This window comes from Dermacentor variabilis, chromosome 1, assembly GCF_050947875.1.
Source record: "Dermacentor variabilis isolate Ectoservices chromosome 1, ASM5094787v1, whole genome shotgun sequence".
NCBI classification, from domain to species: domain Eukaryota; kingdom Metazoa; phylum Arthropoda; class Arachnida; order Ixodida; family Ixodidae; genus Dermacentor; species Dermacentor variabilis.
In genome coordinates this window covers 274,626,426-274,643,661 of record NC_134568.1, presented here as the reverse complement: position 1 = coordinate 274,643,661, position 17,236 = coordinate 274,626,426, and the positions used below count along the sequence as shown (strand labels likewise).

The 17,236-nt window shown below is 46.0% G+C and overlaps 1 protein-coding gene across 1 annotated transcript in view; it reads right to left on the bottom strand.

The window, feature by feature from the left end:
• LOC142564867 (uncharacterized) overlaps nt 1-17,236 on the bottom strand; it is a 262,653-nt gene that overhangs the window by 29,029 nt on the left and 216,388 nt on the right. The window lies entirely within an intron of this gene.

Sequence of the window (17,236 nt, the reverse complement as noted above, 5' to 3'; positions counted from 1 at the left end):
GACAACTACAAATCATCATACAGGTTAAAGCGCGGCGATCAGCACCCAGTGCACGACCTATACAGCAACATGTATACGAAATATTGTTTCAGTTCCGTTAATGCAAAGCACGACATAGTCAAGAGTTGGGCGGAATATCGTCTGGACAGGTAAAGCATTGTTAGAATATGAAGCAGGTCACTGACCAAGGTCAAAACAAAAATAAAATGACGTTGCGGGATCTGTACGGATCCCTTGTTCACAATGGAATGTCGGGTAAGCACAAGGTTCTTAAATAGCGTTCAGCACGTGACACAAAGTTTGCAAGTATATGTAATTTAGAGTGCCAGATGATCTATTGATTGTGTTATTTGTCGTTTGAATTATTAGTGATTCGAGATAAGACCTCACTGTCAAGTTTTTCTCTGTGGTCACAATACGCGGATTGTTCCAATTTATCTCGTGACCCGTCTTCTCGGCATGCTCTGCGAGGGCATTTGTCACTGTGTGGCTTTTGGCGACATCATTCTTGTGCTCTTTGGGACGCCTGCAGAAATTTACGCTTTCGTCAATATACACCGATTCGCAATCGGCGCGTGGAATCTTGTATACCACGCCAGGAAAACGTGCCCGAGGAAGACGATCAGCATTTTGCGCACTCATGTCTTCGAATTTCATTCGGCGACTTCCAACAGCGGCTCTTTGACACTTATACCTCCGCTGTACATCTGGGACAAACATCGCAACCCCCTTTACCTCTTCAGCTCTTCGGGACGCTGTGCATAGTGCAGCTTGTTATTGCCTTTCATATCAATGTGCTCCTGTATATCGCCGACTACACAGGAACTCGTTTACTCTCATTGGCTGCCCTCGATCGTCCTTGATATCCCGTACGCGTGACGTTTCTCCATTATATTAATATTCCTTTTTATTTCTATCACGTGAAAAGAAGCAGCCATCGCTATTATAAGGCGACTAAATCTCTGCCTGTCTGCCTGTCTGTCTGTCTGTCTGTCTGTCTGTCTGTCTGTCTGTCTGTCTGTCTGTCTGTCTGTCTGTCTGTCTGTCTGTCTGTCTGTCTGTCTGTCTGTCTGTCTGTCTGTCTGTCTGTCTGTCTGTCTGTCTGTCTGTCTTATTTTCAATTTAGTGTTGGAACAGGACACGCACACTGCGCCACTTGGAGTTATGGACTGCAACCGAAATTTTATTCTACGAGACGGGGCGCATCCTTATAGTGAACCAACAAACTTAGTGCGGCCCACTGGAGCCGTTTTCTGTTTGAGGCACGGCCAGCCAGCCATGCACGCCCGCGCTCTCCACGCACGATAATCATCGAGCAAATCTTGCGCGTCTTATGCAATAACTTTTGAGCAGCCAAGTACTCCTTTTGAAAGACGCGCTTTGTTGCGTGCTTTGTGCCTCCAATCTGTGAACGCTCTTTGTTAGCGCTCTCCGCATGTAGCGCGCCAAACCGCAAGTAGCCAAAGTTATCCCGTACACCCTCTGGACCGCACCCTGGGTCCGAGTCTGCAAATAGCCCCGTCTGTGTGCGTCTTTGTGCCGCAGTGCGCGAGCGTACACTGCGTAGTTTAAGAATGTTTCATCGCCTATAGACTAACTCTCATTAAATGCTCCTCTCCCACTTCGCAGGCATATTTATTTTTGGGTTTATTTCAAGACTGGAAGGCTCATAAAGCTGTTCTAGAATTCTTTTCACCTTCGGGACTCGACCCTGGTCTGTATAGTGCTCTTATTGTGTCTGCGTGTGATGCGAGGTGTGGCGCGGCGCCTTTCTTCTTTCTTTCTCGTATTCCTCCTCATCGAGCGCGCAGACCTCAGGTGTCCCTTTCGGCAGGCAATCGCTATAGCCTGCTTTTATTTATTTATTTATTTCATTAGGAGTTGATACAATTCCTAATAATAATAATAATAATAATAATAATAATAATAATAATAATAATAATAATAATAATAATAATAATAATCGAGATAAAGTGTTCGAGATCTTCCAACAGAAGCTAAAGGCGTCACCAAGGAAAGAAAAGGAAAAGGTAAACAAGTGCTTTCGCCGCTACTAAGCATGATTTCATGGTGTAAGCACCTTAAGAAGGTACGCGCCTGAGTTTCCATCGCAGGAATTCGTGTAAAAAGTGCAAGAACAAAAAGCGTTTCAAGTGATTAGAAAAAAAGGCGGCTGTCGTTGCAGGGCTGTAAAATACGGAACGCGGTAAAATGAACGCAATACGTCCTGGCTCACCCGCCACGGTATAGACTATGACGTTGCGCTGCTTAGTTTGAGGTCACGGTTTCGATCCCACCGCGGAGGCCGCATTTAGATGGGGGTGAAATCCAATAACGCTCGTGTTATATACAGTGTCCCAGCTAACTTTAGCCACAGTTTAACAATACGCGAATGCCACGTAGCTGGACAGAATCAAGGGAATGTCGTTTGCCGTCACTTGGAGATGCTTACGTTTTTTTTTTTTCATTCCGCGTAATTAGACAAGTAGCCTTAATTAATTAATCAACTTCTGAAACATTATAATTAGACGAAAAGTGTCAATGATAAAATTGTAGAGCAACATGGAAAACTCCGGATACGGCTTTCTGTTGCCGAATACGTGCTACATAAAAGTGTTTTTCCGAGCGTGAAAGAAGCCCGCAAATACACGCAATATTGACGCGTGACTGACCGTTCGAGGCACTTTGCGTGTATTCGCGGGCTTCTTTCACGCTCGGAAAAACACTTTTATGTAGCGCGTATTGAGCAACAGAAAGCTGTGTCGGGAGTTCTTTCAGGTAGCTCTACAATTTTATCATTGACGCCTTTCATCCAATGATAATAATCGAGAAGTTGATTAATTAATTGGGACTAATTATTTAATTAATTAGAATTAAAATTAAGTAACCTAAGCATGTACAAGAGACGGCAAACAACATATACCTTGCTTCTGTGCAGCTACGGGGCATTCGCATATATTTAAACTCTGGCTAAAGTTAGCCGGGACAGCCTGTATACTTAGATTTAGGAGCACGTTAAGGAAACCTGCCGGTGTTCAAAAATTATTCCCGAGTCCCCAACTACGGCATTCCTTATAATCATATCGCGGTTTTGGAACGTAAAACCCCAAACCATATTTTGAACTGCTCGCTTGCATCAACGAGACAATCACGTTTCCTTAAGACGCCGGCGGAAGCCAGTGGAATGGACTCGCGCGTGCAAGCGCCCGAAGGCGACGGATGCGACAGAGCGCGGAGCCGCTCATTCGCGCTGCGGCACAAAGCTGACGCGGCTGTTTATCTAGTGCGGCCCGACAGATTTGCATGGAGGCGCAGTGGGAGCTGGCTAATGCACGCGCGCCCTCGTTGACATGCTATCTCATGTGCATGGTGGCACGTGTGACACTAACTGCGCGTAAACGAACGGAGCGCGCGAGGGACGGAGCTCGCTGGACGACCCGGTTTCATCCGACGACCTCGGCGGATTCCGCCAATTTGCCGAATAGAGCGCAGGTCGGCCGGCCTTAACACGCGCCGCGAGGCAGCAACGACACGCATATGCATGGACCGCGCGCGCCCCGCGTAAGGCTTCCTTCTATGCAAATGAAACACCGCGCGACAACCGCACGCACGCTCCGTGGCCGCGTCATGGACGGCGGCGGCTTTGCTGCCTCGAAAATAGCTAGCATACCGCCGCGGGCTCTCCGAGAGGGGACGCGGGGGTGGAGACGGCGTGCTTGGAGAGCTGCGCCGACCGCCCGATTTGCGGACGCTCGGCAGAGGCGCGCCTCGATTAAATCTACCGCAGGAGAGAACAGTGCTCGGTCATTGTTCACGGCTCTATTTATACTCGGCCGCGGCAATCGCTTCTGCCTATCTCGGCCGCGGAACGCGGCTAATTTCTGCGAGCGCGCGTGTTGCCTGCAATCAGGCGGCGGCAATGAAACGAGCCGGCGCTCAGGTTACGCCAGGCGCCGCCGCGACGGCCTTCTCAATCTACGTGTCGGATGCCGGAGCTGGCCGCAGCCTGGACCTTGGCTTTCGCGCAACGATACACTTCGGAGGCCAGCTCGCCGAACGAGATAACAAGCCACAATGGCGACTGTAAAGGACCGATGGTAGAGCGGCGATTCTCCGAACAAACAGAAGCCTGTAAGCCCGACTTCAAATCGTCTATAACAATTTGTTTAAGGAAATGAGGAAACGGTACAGGGGTGTGCAAATATTCGAAATTTCGAATACCGATCAGATAGTCTATCCGATTCGTATTCGATAAGAGAATTCACTATTCTAAATTGTCAGATATTCGGTTCTTTCAGTAATGAGGGACGCGAAAACTTATTCGAGCCTTAAAAGAGATAAAACGATGAAAGTGAGGACTATTCTAAGTGAGACGCCCGCAGGCGAGCTGCGACTGATCCGCAGACGCGACAGTTGCTGAGCCAACGGACGGGGCAGATACATCCAGCTCAATAATTTGCTGCCATTCATTCAGATTAGGCCGCCTTTAGGCATTCTATATACCAATTTGTTGTCTTGATTTATTGTTTGACTCATATCAAGTTCCTTGCCTCCATGCATGAACACTTCTTTCCTTCAAGAACACAATAATGTAAATGCACCTGCTGACGTGTTGTTCCCTTGTTTCATTACTGTCATTGTCACCGTGCCCTGGGTAGCTGAAAGCAGTTCTTTTTTTTATGTACAAGCTTATCAATTGTCCTGACATCCAGTTGCGAACGGCATCACATGCGGCTGTTGGATATTGTATATAAGCCTTTTTATTTTTAACCATATAGACTCCGCGCGAACTTTATGTTTCACTAATAGAGAAATAAAAATAAAATGTTTGATATTCAATTCAATATTCGGATGCCATTTTTCTCGAATATTCGTATTCTATTCGGAAATTTCACTATACGAACCCGTAATAAATAGGGATACGCTATACGTGAAATTTTAATATTTCAAGGTATTACATTATGTAGGTGGTAATACGGAGTTTTAGAAATTGCTCACCCCTTATTGGTATGCAATAACAAAAACTTCCCTCATGTTCTTTCTGACTCTTTTTGCGTACTTTTTCACGTCCGATTGATGGCGTGTGCCCTCACTATGAGTCTGCTATTTCTAAAGCTCTCTAATAGGCTATGTTTTACATTAGCAGATTCGTACCACGTAAGGTGCGTTACATATAAAAAGAGATGGAGAGAGTTGGAAAGACAGAGAAAAGAGCCAAGTTTACACGAGGAAATAAAAAAAAGAACGATACGAAGAGAGTATACGACAAGCAAAAAACTTTTGTAGCCATTAATTTTTTTCTCTACTAGCACGCCCATTATACCCACCGCTGGCTACAGCAATGCGTGGGTGGAAATGTGGGCAGAGCATGGTTGGTTGTGTGAGTGAATTTTAGATTCAAGTCTGTAGCTCGGCAAGGCCTCCCAGCATAGTAGCAATACATTTAACTACTCGTTACGCATAAATAGGACTGCGGTGCGTTGGTTGCTTTTATGGTCGTCTCTTAAAGGGACCATGAAACGATTTTTACAAACGTGCTGAGTCGTTAGGGTGGGTCCTTCTGATCATTAAGTGACGCATTTAAGTGCTCTGCGTAATGCGTGTAATTTATTATAAGATTTTAAAGATGTGCATCGCTACTGATTGCCGCGGCACCACTCCCCTGAAGTTTCAGCCGCCCCCTCACAATTGACGCAGTTGGGCAAGCTGTCCGATTAGCTACCCAGGTCGCGTCAATGATAATTTTTTCAACTTTATGGTGAATAAATGTTGTTCGTAATAGTAAGAATGATGGTTAATTTGTTTCTGTAATAAAGGAACAGAATGACAATGAACAACGACAATTTATCACAAAGCTCAAGCACTTCCGGCACGCCGTAAGTGTCGTCTGTTTGTACTAAAATGTTCTCCGTATTGACGCGAGCTTCGCGGTCAGTATTGTTCTCGAGTTCTTTTCGCGAGCGCCATGGATTGCCCTTAAATTTTTTTTATATGTGGAGTTTCACGTGCCAACGCCACTTTCTGAAAATGAGGCACTGGATTGCCCTTTCTACATAGTGGCCTGCAAATCTAGCGATCGGCAACATGTCAAGCTGCGACATCGTGTTTCTCCGCAAGGCAACACGGGAACGGAGTGGCTGGAGCGCATCGGGCTCTCGGTATTTGATCGGCGCCAGCATCTGCGCGTTTGCCGCCGGTATACAGTTCACACGGGAGGATTAGTACCACAACACAGAGCTTTAGCGCGTGCGGTATTCGGCTAAACGCAGTCGGGCTGCGCGTTTTACCGGATGAGCGGAGGTGCGAACGTAAACGGCCTGCACGGTGCATCCACCTGATGACATGGCATAGATATCAACTAGACAAACACAGAGCTAACATAGCAGTAACCAAGTGTATTCTACTTTGCTGCTGGTGCAAATTTTCGGCAGGAGCGTAATCGGGAACACGTTGTTTGTTTAAATGTTTAACATGTTTTGCACTTGGTCACATCAATAGTAGCTCTGTGTTTGGCTGGTTACGCTCTGCGCCACCAAGTGGCTGCGTCGTGCAGGCCGTTCAGGTCGCTCACGTTTACGCTAAAGCCCCTTTATCACAGCGGTAGCAGTATGCAGGGGCTTTATAGTTTACCCTTCCGCCCATCCGCCAAAACGCCTAGCTCGCCTGCGGTTACCGGAATACCGGACACGCTCGGCGCTGCGACAGACGCTCGTAACGCACGCTGCTTGGATAGCTGTCGCGGGGGATCGACAGCCAGACGGCTAGCGGAGAGGTGTTGGAGAGGTTTCGTGCGCTGGCTCCAAGACAATCGGAAGTAGCCCACACGACGTCACATTATCACGCAGAGCCAGAGAAGGCGGAGCTTAGCCCTGACTACTCGGCGAACGAGTTTACGAGGAAAACATGGCTATGGAGGCGGGTAACTTGTAACCGTCCGTAGCTCTACTGATATGAGACGCTTCACTTAAACTGTGGCGCTGATATTTTCCTGTAGCTGTACCCTACGTGTCTGCGAAATTTGTCCAAACCGTTTCAGGAACCCTTTAGGTTGCCTCTGTTTTTTTTTCTATATCAGCCTGCGTGCGCGAATACCAATGGATACTAACGAATGAAGCGTTCATTATAGAAACTATCTTTGACCACAGGCGGGTAGTCCGTTTGGCTACACAAAAACAAAGGTTTTCATTCGTTTTTTAATTATGTAACTTCTTTCGTGAAGAGATGCAGTGTGATAAAAAAAGAAGAAACGTAAGAAAAGAAGAACACACTACAAATTACAGCACGCCTTGACATATACTAGTGAACTAGTGTTATTAGTTACTCATTGCGATAACATTCCAAAACGTCGGCCTCTACCCTGCGTCCCACGTTACTTGTGCCAAAATTTTAAAAATATGCACGTGCTACATGGCTGTACAGAACCAAGATAATGCAATTGTTTGCCGTGGCTTGGCGCAAGTCATAATATCTTTATATTTTGCCCAGTTATATAACCAGTTAATATTAAATAATCAACTGCTCAAATATTATATTCCGACAAAAAGAATCAATGATCAAATTGTCAACCATCCAGGAAAATTCCCGATCCAGCTTGCTGTTTCGCAATGCGTGCTGGATAAGTGTTTTTTTTTTTCCAACGCTGAAAGAAAGATGGTTCAGCGGGGGAAAGACGAATACAAAAGAAGGCACATTGGACTTGCGCAAGCGTTACTAACAACAAATATGTTTATTTCCTTCATCAAGCCGTCTGTTCGGTGCTCTGTCTAATAAATTTTTGGTTTCTTGATGGTCAGGTGATTCAGGTGTTCTGTGACGTCCTCTGCTGAATTTACTTTTGTCCGGCTCGGCGAAGGAAACAAACACCATTGTTGTTGGTAGCGCCTGTGCGTCCAATGCATGCTAGATAAAATAACTTTCAACTAGCACGCATTGAACAACAGAAAGCTTGATCGGGAATTTCTCAGGAATGTCTGCAGCTTTATCATTGGCAATTTTGCTCTGAATATAATATTTAATGAAGTTTATTTAGTAAGAATGGCTAATTACATAATTATGCGATATAGAAAAGATAGTGTGACTCGCTTCAAACGACGGCAAGCAACGTTACCTTTGCACACACACACACAAACACACACACACACACACACACACACACACACACACACACACACACACACACACACACACACACACACACACACACACACATATATATATATATATATATATATATATATATATATATATATATATATATATATATATATATATATATCAGATTTCGGCACAAGTTACGGGGACACATGGTATATTTGCTTGAGTGAGCACTTTCTTCGAGGCTTTTAACATTGGCCCGACTTTGAACGTAACTTCACCCGAGAACGGCTTCACTTCAAACCTGCCTGCGGCTAAGCGTTCCGATATCTTCGAAGAGGTGCTTAAGGGTCTGCACCTAGGTTGTCAGGCCTGGATGCACTCACTCTCGCTGAGCAACTATCCACCGCCAACTAGTTGGGTGCAGTGGCGGCACGCGTCTTAAGAGTTTGTGGCTGCAGGCATGGTGCGGTATTTAATTTAAAGAAAGAAACCACGTTCAGCGATTTTTCGATTCTAGTTCACTAGCTGCGAATCCCAGCTGTCATGTGCACCATTTTTAAGTGAACTTGGACGTGGCTCACATACATTTTTTTTTCTAAGGGCATCAGTTACAATCGAAGTATTCGTCGATGCGTTGTATCTAACTACGGTCACAGTTTCTGTTGAATGAAAGCCTACATGATGTGCTGCGTTCGCATATACAAGTTTTCGTCGCTTGACTCAAGCTCGTACCCGCGCTATCTCTTGCATGAATTTTAGGGCAGCTGTATTCGAAACACTGATTACTTGGGTGGCACTGCAGTCAGAGACTGAGATGCCACTTTCGGGTATTTCTCTTGTAGAAAATGTTCATGCCCGCCTATAGTGGGCACCGGGTATCTTATCCGTCCCCTTTCTTCGCCACATGTGGCAAGACCGGTATACGTTTCGTGCACAAAGAGCCGTTTACACTTAGTCACCCACACTTCTTCGAGTACTTGAACGCTATATCGTTTAAGAAAATTATGCCAGGAATGTTGGCCATAATGGCACTCGTTTTACATATCATGTATTGCGGAGGTGGAAACCGGTGGGCGGAAAGACGAGATGTAGAGGTGAGAAACGGGGGAACGCGCGTACACTCAAGAAACGGCGAGGCACGTGTTCAAGGTACAACATGTCGACCTTCGGAAGCGAGTAAACACAACAGCAGCAGATAGAGATATAGGGAGATAAAAATAAGGGGAGTTCGGCCTGAAGTACATTCTTCTCTGCTGCTACTCCATGAGTAGGCAAATGACAAGGGGAACGATAGAAGAAGAGGCGCGATGGTATGAAGGGGTGAAGACGGTGATAAAGAATGCAAGCTGTCAAACACACGTGTCGCTTATTCGCTCCTCCTCAACGCTTCTGGATCATTGAGATTAGCCAGTATCGGCTTCTTGTCGTCCATTATTTACACTGATGTTTTCGCCACGGGCGTGTTCAGACCAAACAGCAGGAGCTGCAAGGCACCAATAATGCGTTTTCGGCATTGTATTCCTATTACAGTCCACTGCTGAGCTTCTGTTGCCATTCAAAACAATGTTGCGCGATTTATTACCGAGAAGATAATTTAGAACACTGCAACACCGACACGGCTTCATTCAGGAAGTAGGACTCAAGCGATACCGACCTTCCTGTCACAAAGGAGCACTTCCTTGGAGCAGAGCGTTGTTCGACAGAGAAAGTTTGAACGCAGCCTACAATGTAGATGAAAGGGAAGGGCGGGACATCCGACATTTGCGCCACACCTGCAAACTACGGTGCTTCTCGAGCAGGCGGTAAAGCTGCCTTCTCAACCGCTCGTTGATCTTGCCATCAATGACAAAATACGTAACGTGAAAAGGCTATATGCGCAGGAATCTTTAGATTGCCGTCGATATAGTTGTGTAATAAAGGGTGGGCGTATGCCAGTAAGTCGGCTGGCCCATGGTGGTTGTAAAATCTCTGACATTTCGACGGCATGCGTAAGGTAGAACACGGGTAACCGTAAAACGCCAGGTGCATAACGCGGGCGCAGTGCAGTACGTGTTTCAGATATAGTCCTCGCGACGGCCGAAAAACCGAAAATTGATAGCCCCTAGCCTTTATGAAAAGCTCTAGGTTTTAAGAAAGCGAGGCATAACTTGAACGGCGAAAGCATCGCGCGTGCGAGGTTCAGCATTTCATGCGAAATTCACACTGAACTTTATCGCAGGAAGTGGCGCGATACTTATTTTGTTGTCGCTTCCTTTGGGTAACGGTGCTGGGTAGCGCCTAAAAATTTTTGTTGTCCTTCAATTCCGACCTCCACTTCACTACCCGCGACCTTCTTTTTAGGCCTTCCCGCCCTCCTCCTCTTTCGATCAAGTGAATTCATGATGCGGCACGAACTGTGGAAAGCAATACAGAGAGACATAGTGCAAGGCAAGGCAAGGCAAGGAGGTCCGCCAGAAGCATTAATGGTTTACTACCCTGCGTCGTAGGAAGGGAGTTATGGGATCAAAGAAAGAAGGAAAGAAAGAAAGGAAGCAAGCAAGAAAGATTTTTGGGAAGTTACCGCATGCAAAACACGAAGCGGTACCGACAACTGATGATTTGATGAAACGAACGTCAAGCTTCTAAGATCAGACACGCGTGTGCACTTCAAAAGGCAACGTAAAAACCAATAAAAAACACAGAGCCACCTTAAACAGAGGTGCGATACAAATACTAAGAAAACGCTGACAGGCTACTGAGGCACCGAACACGCGTGTATCACATGGAAAGAAACAAAAGCTATTACTGAGAAACCGCAACTGGCGCCGAACTAACGCAATCACCATCCTTAAAGAGTCGCATGGCCCCTGCCTTTACAATCTCTCTTTCCAGCTGTCCATTTTTTCTGCCGATAATATCAGTCTTTGAAAACAAAGGAGAGCAGTCCAAGCAACTACGGCAATGATTAGTCAAGTTCCTTAGTAGTTATCAGTAGTAGTGCCTCAGCAGTAGGCCTTAGTAGTATGTGAGCATTTACTTGGTATTTGTATCGCACCCCTGTTTAAGGTACCTGTGTGTTTTTTATTGGTTTTTACGTTGCTTTTCGAGGTGCACACGTGTGTCTAATCTATATAAGCTTGGCGTTCGTTTCATTAAATGATCAATCGTCAGTACCGCTTCGTGTTGCCCCTTTCTTCAAGTCTCGTGTTGTGTTTGCGGCAACTTCCCAAAAATCACGAACCACCAACTGGCCTATGTCCACGCTCTGCTAAGCAAGAAAGAAAGACATAAAGAACCCCGACAGAGAAAACTGAGGGTGTGCGCATGCGGAACTGCACATGAAGGCTACAGTCGGTTAAATTTTTTTTACAATAAATTCTGGGGTTTCATCATCCCTTATCGTACAGTGGCAAAACCACTGTACGATAAGGTGCGGCGTGCTGGGGAACTCCGGATTATATTTTGACCACCTGTGGTTCTTTAACGTGCACATAATACGCAGTACACGGGCGTTCTTGCATTTCACCCCCATCAAAATGGGGCCACGGGGTTCAGGAATTTGGTCACGCACCTTCGGGACTACAGGGGGTAATTGAAGCCTGTCGACTTCAGGAACAGTAACAATTCACGTGTCGCGTTCCGAGGTTGAGACGCACGTATCAACGGTATATAGAAGCATCCCTGTGCGTCGAAGAGGTCTAAGGTGCGGAGTAGAAGCCGATGGAGGCAGCAGTGGATACAGGTGAAAACAAGATGTTCGACATTTTCATCCAAATGCTCGATCCTACCCTGAATCTGCAGTTATCACGACGCTTTCCCTGTGATACAACATTGTTGTGTCGTTTGTGGCTGGACGTGGCAATCTCAAAGACGTATTCGTTCCTCATTAGAATTGGTTGCAAACCGACATGGGAAACCTGTGGAATGTAAGTATCATGTGAAAAAAAATATTAATAAAAAGAAGACAGCCATATAATGGCATAGGTGTTCGGAATGAATGTTCTGTCGCCGAATCACTGGCCGAACGATACAGTATATCTTCGCGCGCGCTTTTGAGGAGGTGCACAAGACAGCACGCTATCGGTAATTGCACAGCTAATGGCCGAGACCGCGACTGTGAGCAAAGGCAGTCAGTACCACGCATCCAATTCTCGTCCTTAAAGTGTTCGTTCCGCACCTATCGCCTCTCTCTCACGATGTAGCCGCACTCACCAGTCAGCCCATCGGAGGCTAACCGGCAGCACTCGTTAGCTGCAATGGGACTCCCACTGACGCAAAAGTGATGAGAAAAAAAAATCAGGCTAGCCACCTTGTATTATGACCGCACAAGGGCTTGCAGCAATTTTAACCGCTCATTTCTGGGGCTGAAATACCGCAACAAGAACTAAATGTTGCGCGTGAAAGACTCAAATGTCCACAAGAAGGGAGTCGTGCGAAGGATACCGCTACCACGCGCCGGTGGGTCTCTGCTTAATTGCGATAACCTTAAAGCGGCAGACTTCGCAAGTCGTTACTCTAAGTGGAAAAGCAAACAGGCGAAGCGGAAAGCGTCGTCGCAGCGGCGGCGACACCAGTTCGCATCATGCTTCCATCCGCTCCCTTGGGTTTCTTCTTCGTTCAGCTAGATTTGGCCCGCTCTGGACCACGCTGAGAGTGCGGGTCAAGCAAAAAACGGGCGGCGAATGGAGGCGCCGCACCGAGCGGAGTAACAGAACCCTGCGCGGGGAGTGCGTGGAAGAGGCAGCAGCAAAATGTGAAGCCGCCGCTTGATCCGACAGTAGCGGCCGCCACCGTGGTGGGCCCAGTTGCGGACCGCTTCAGTTTAATCGTGGGCCTGCGCTTTTAATTAACAGGAGAAAGACCGCCGCAGCCAGTGTTCGGCCAGCCGTCGAGAGGACCGAGAGTGAGTGGGTTCGTGCGGCCGAGCTAGCTATGGCTTCGCTGGTGCAAAAATGCGGGGGACAGTACAGCGACGCGACCCTTTAAAAGTCGAAAAAAAAAACGAGAACGGTGCAAGTGTCCTCCTCGTGCTAATAATTTGTAAGCTAGGAACTAAAGCACAACGAAAAGGGACGCGCTGGAGGAAAAAAAAAAAAAAAAGCTGTCGCAGCCTAAAAGTTTTGTAATTAGAGCATGTACACTTCATGCGGCCCACGAGGGCAATTTAGTTCGGAAAAGTAAATGTGAATACAACAGTAAATAAAACAAAAACAATAAAAAAAAGCCAAGAGAGCAGTTCGAGTTAAATTACCGACTTCTGTGGCGCGCGCGCCGTTTATTGGAGAAATAGCTTTGTTCCTCCTTCCGGTGATGTTCACGCCTGGCCGCTTTTGGAAAGTCCCAGGGGACTACACTAGACGATATGAAACTCTCGAAGCACGCTGGCATTGTGAGTGCGTTCGTGCGTTTGTGAGTTTGGAGGATAGGTATATTTGGCGTAGTTGCCTCGGGATATTTGAACACAGTATAAAAAACTTTACTGACGCCAAAACATCAAGTGACGTTCTCGCCGTTCTAGTCTCATTGGATCAGTCCGTGGTACAGAGAAATTGTGTTTGCTTTACCCGCTTCCTAGAAACACGGGAACGCATCGTACGAGGGCGCAAGCGTGTAATAACGAAGAAAGATAAGCTTGGATAAATTTGCTCACAGGAGGCGACACAGTGTGTAACTGGTTCGTAATCCCTCGGGAAATACAGGGAAGGTACGTCCAGACGATACAAACAGTAACACAAAAGCTTTCGGCGAAAATATGGGAGAGCCGTGTGACAATGCTCTAACTAGACACTTGTGCATAAGCTGTTACGCAAAAACTGCAAAGCGTAAGGATGTTGTGACATGCTTCAAAATACACATGAGAAGGGTGCCAGTACAGTTTGTCGAAGTCCACGTCTCCCTTTTGGTGGGATTCTATAGCGGGGTTTAAATTTGTCTCAAGGATTAGTTATCCCTTTAGTATTTAACATTTCACTCATCGAATGTATTGCTGAGCGTGCCTATAGAATACGAGGCCCCTTGTATGGAAGAATCATTGCTTGATGTTGAGAACATATACATAAAAATGTACCTAAATGTATCTAAACGTGCTGTACATAAAATTTCTGATGAGACTATGTACGTAAAAAAAAAGAAAGAAAGCAGGATGAAATGACTGGCATGGCTTAAAATTGTATTATTAGGAAAACCTTTTTTTCCGTTCTTTTATGCTACTGAACTCAGGAAAGCGTTCGTTCATAGTCCTAGAACCACGCATAACTATTCTAGCCCAGTCCGTATCGTTGAACACGTTTAATTTCTGTTGACGTGAACGTGAAACGTTGATTATGAGAATAACTGTGATAACAAACGGACTTATAATGACAAGAAGCCTCCCAAAGAAGCGCAAGCATCGCCTGTGGTGCGAAAAGATAATGCTAGAAAACGCTAGTAAATGAACGCATAGGGATAACGTACAAACAAAGATTACGTCCGATGGAGTAAAGTATGCTGCATTACGTCATTCTGCTTTGCACTCTCGCATACTCGCCCAGTCGAATAATGTCTCAGCATACCAGAATTCCATTGCTTAGACGCATCAACGTCCGGCAACACGACATTTGGGATTGACTCTTATACCTCGAGTTCAATTCCTATTGGTGGCACTCAATGACTCGAGGGGCTGAATCTTTCCTACAACGCATTTTTTTCTGCGAGATTCTTGAAAATATCACCTCCTTGAATCTTGTTTATGGTTTGCGCCAGTCGGTTGCAATTGTGTGCTCTCATAATTGTATCGTCAATAGCATCGGCCAACCTTGCATAAAGCGATGGTTTAGTGCATCGACAACGATCGAGGCCCGTATTCACAAAATTCTCTTGCGCTAGAATTGTTCGCAAGAGCAATTACCAGCCAAGCCTGATGCTGGACATATCATTAGCAAAAGGTGACTAACCAATTGAGAACAGCACTTACGAATGTAAAGCGATGTGATTCGTACTCCAAGACACTAGACTCGTAGATCCTAAATCCCTGTGCAAGACCCCTGCAGCGGCAGCTTGGTCTCCAAACTGCCCCACTGCTACTCACAATAGTAGATATTCACACACCTTAGCTTGCCCAGTTGAGCCAGATGGGATGTGTGATGGGACACTAAGATGCCGCTTTACACGGAAGAACGAGGAAGTAGATTATTTCGCTAGTTATGGTCACCAATACCGACGCCTAACAATGGGCGACTCCTTAGCGAGAATTTGAACACAAGCCTATGCAAAGCGGTATGTCGACATGCTATTCCAGGTGGGAATGATGAGAAATAATAGGATGCACACAGTGCACGCGTCACGTAACGCATACGAAACACACAGCGCACATGCCAGAAGGCAAACCTCTTGGGGATTCATTAAAGAGCCGGCCCCCCGCCCTACCATGTGTGCACCGACAGCACGGTTAAAACGCTCTGTGCTGAACAGGCGGGCACATTGAAATGGGCCAGATTCCTCGAGTAGTTCATCTTTTTCTTTTCTTTTTTTTTAGATGAAAAGCGCAGCGTCAATAATTTTACGGTGTTAGAGGGGCTTGCACCGTGGACAATCGCGAGCGTCAACAACGCCACAGCCAAAGCAGCGGTCAATCACCATCCGGTATTTTGTGCGAACGCTTACGCGAATTCGATACATTGTAGGAGGACTCCAGCTATAGCGTCTGCGTACAGTCATTGTCGGGCTGAACGAGCACGTTTCTCATAGAAGCACTTACTTGTTGCCCAAAGAGTTTAATAAATTATTGTTTTCGTCTCAAAGCAGCACAGCGACATATGAGAGACGCCCTAGTTTCAGTTTTACTTTAGTTTTACCCCCCTCCCCCCCCCCCCGGCGATCTTAAACTTTAGGGGCAGTATTCAAGAAGCGTTCGTGCGTAAGTGCTCTTTGCCATTGGCGGGCGGCCTTCACTAATATATCCTGCAGAGTCACGATAGGCTAACATTTGTTATGACGAACAGCTCTAGCATAAGGGGTTTCTTTTGAGTATGGGTCCACGTACACGAACACTTCATATTAAAATTCCGCCCTCTATCAGAACGCGACCGCCAGAAGCAGGAATCGAACATGCTACCGTGTGTACAGCAGCAAGACGCCACATCCACTGAGTTACCACGGCGGTTGCCTATAGAAATTAAATAGCACGTCTGGCACACATACCAAAGACCTCAATCTTTTCTTATTATAACGTAGTAAGCTATTTGAAAAGCTTCTCAGGAAGGGGCTTAGCTTTGCAGAATAAGACGTACCTATTATTATCCTAATCGAACCGTTTTTGTGGAAAAAAAACAACACATTACACTCAGTCCTCTAAAAGTGTTTTATTGAGAATAATTCTCATTAAATAAAATGTTTGTTTTCTTACTCTCCTCAACGCCACTCACTACTTACTGAGCATCAACAAATGTCGTAGCAGCAAAAGCGCCTATTTGCGTACGACATTCCCTTTGTTCTTACCGCTTGTAACAATGCGAGGGGAATATCTTTTCGACTTAAGTTCCGTTCCGCGGTGGTAATTTGCATGCAGATGAAAGTAGGAAATTTCGAAATTCGCCTCACTCAAACGGAGAAGTTGGGGGGGGGGACCGTTTTCGTGGGAAACGTAAGAAGACTGACGGGTCGCGTGGGAGGCTGCAATTTCAGCTGCTCTAGGAAATCTGGAGACATTTCTTTGAAAAAATGCCTCTGAGGTTTGGTAATTATTTTGTATTTTCTGATATCTTGTATCACTCCAAAATTCAAGAAGGTAACTGAGCCTCCCAGCAGCTCAAATTAATAGCTGTGCGTGTCCGACATCTATGGAAATTTGCGACAGCCCAGCATTGCACTCAAGAACGTTTATTTTTTTTTTTTTAGTTATACTTTGCTTACGCCCAGTTGGCGGTGTTGAGCAAGACGAGCACTAAAGAATGGAAAAACAAGACTTTAAATGAGTTCATCTGCGGTGCTACGTCGTTTTTCATTTAAAAATGAGTGCAGCGCATCGAGAACTCTTCTGTGCTGCAGATGACCAGCAGCTGTTTGGAAAGTATACCTTTGCTTTTTTTCGGACATACGGCCCAGAAAATAAGAAGCAATATTTGAGCCAGCTAAAGCGTCACCATCCTCGTCATCAGCATATTTTTTATGGCCATTGCAGGAC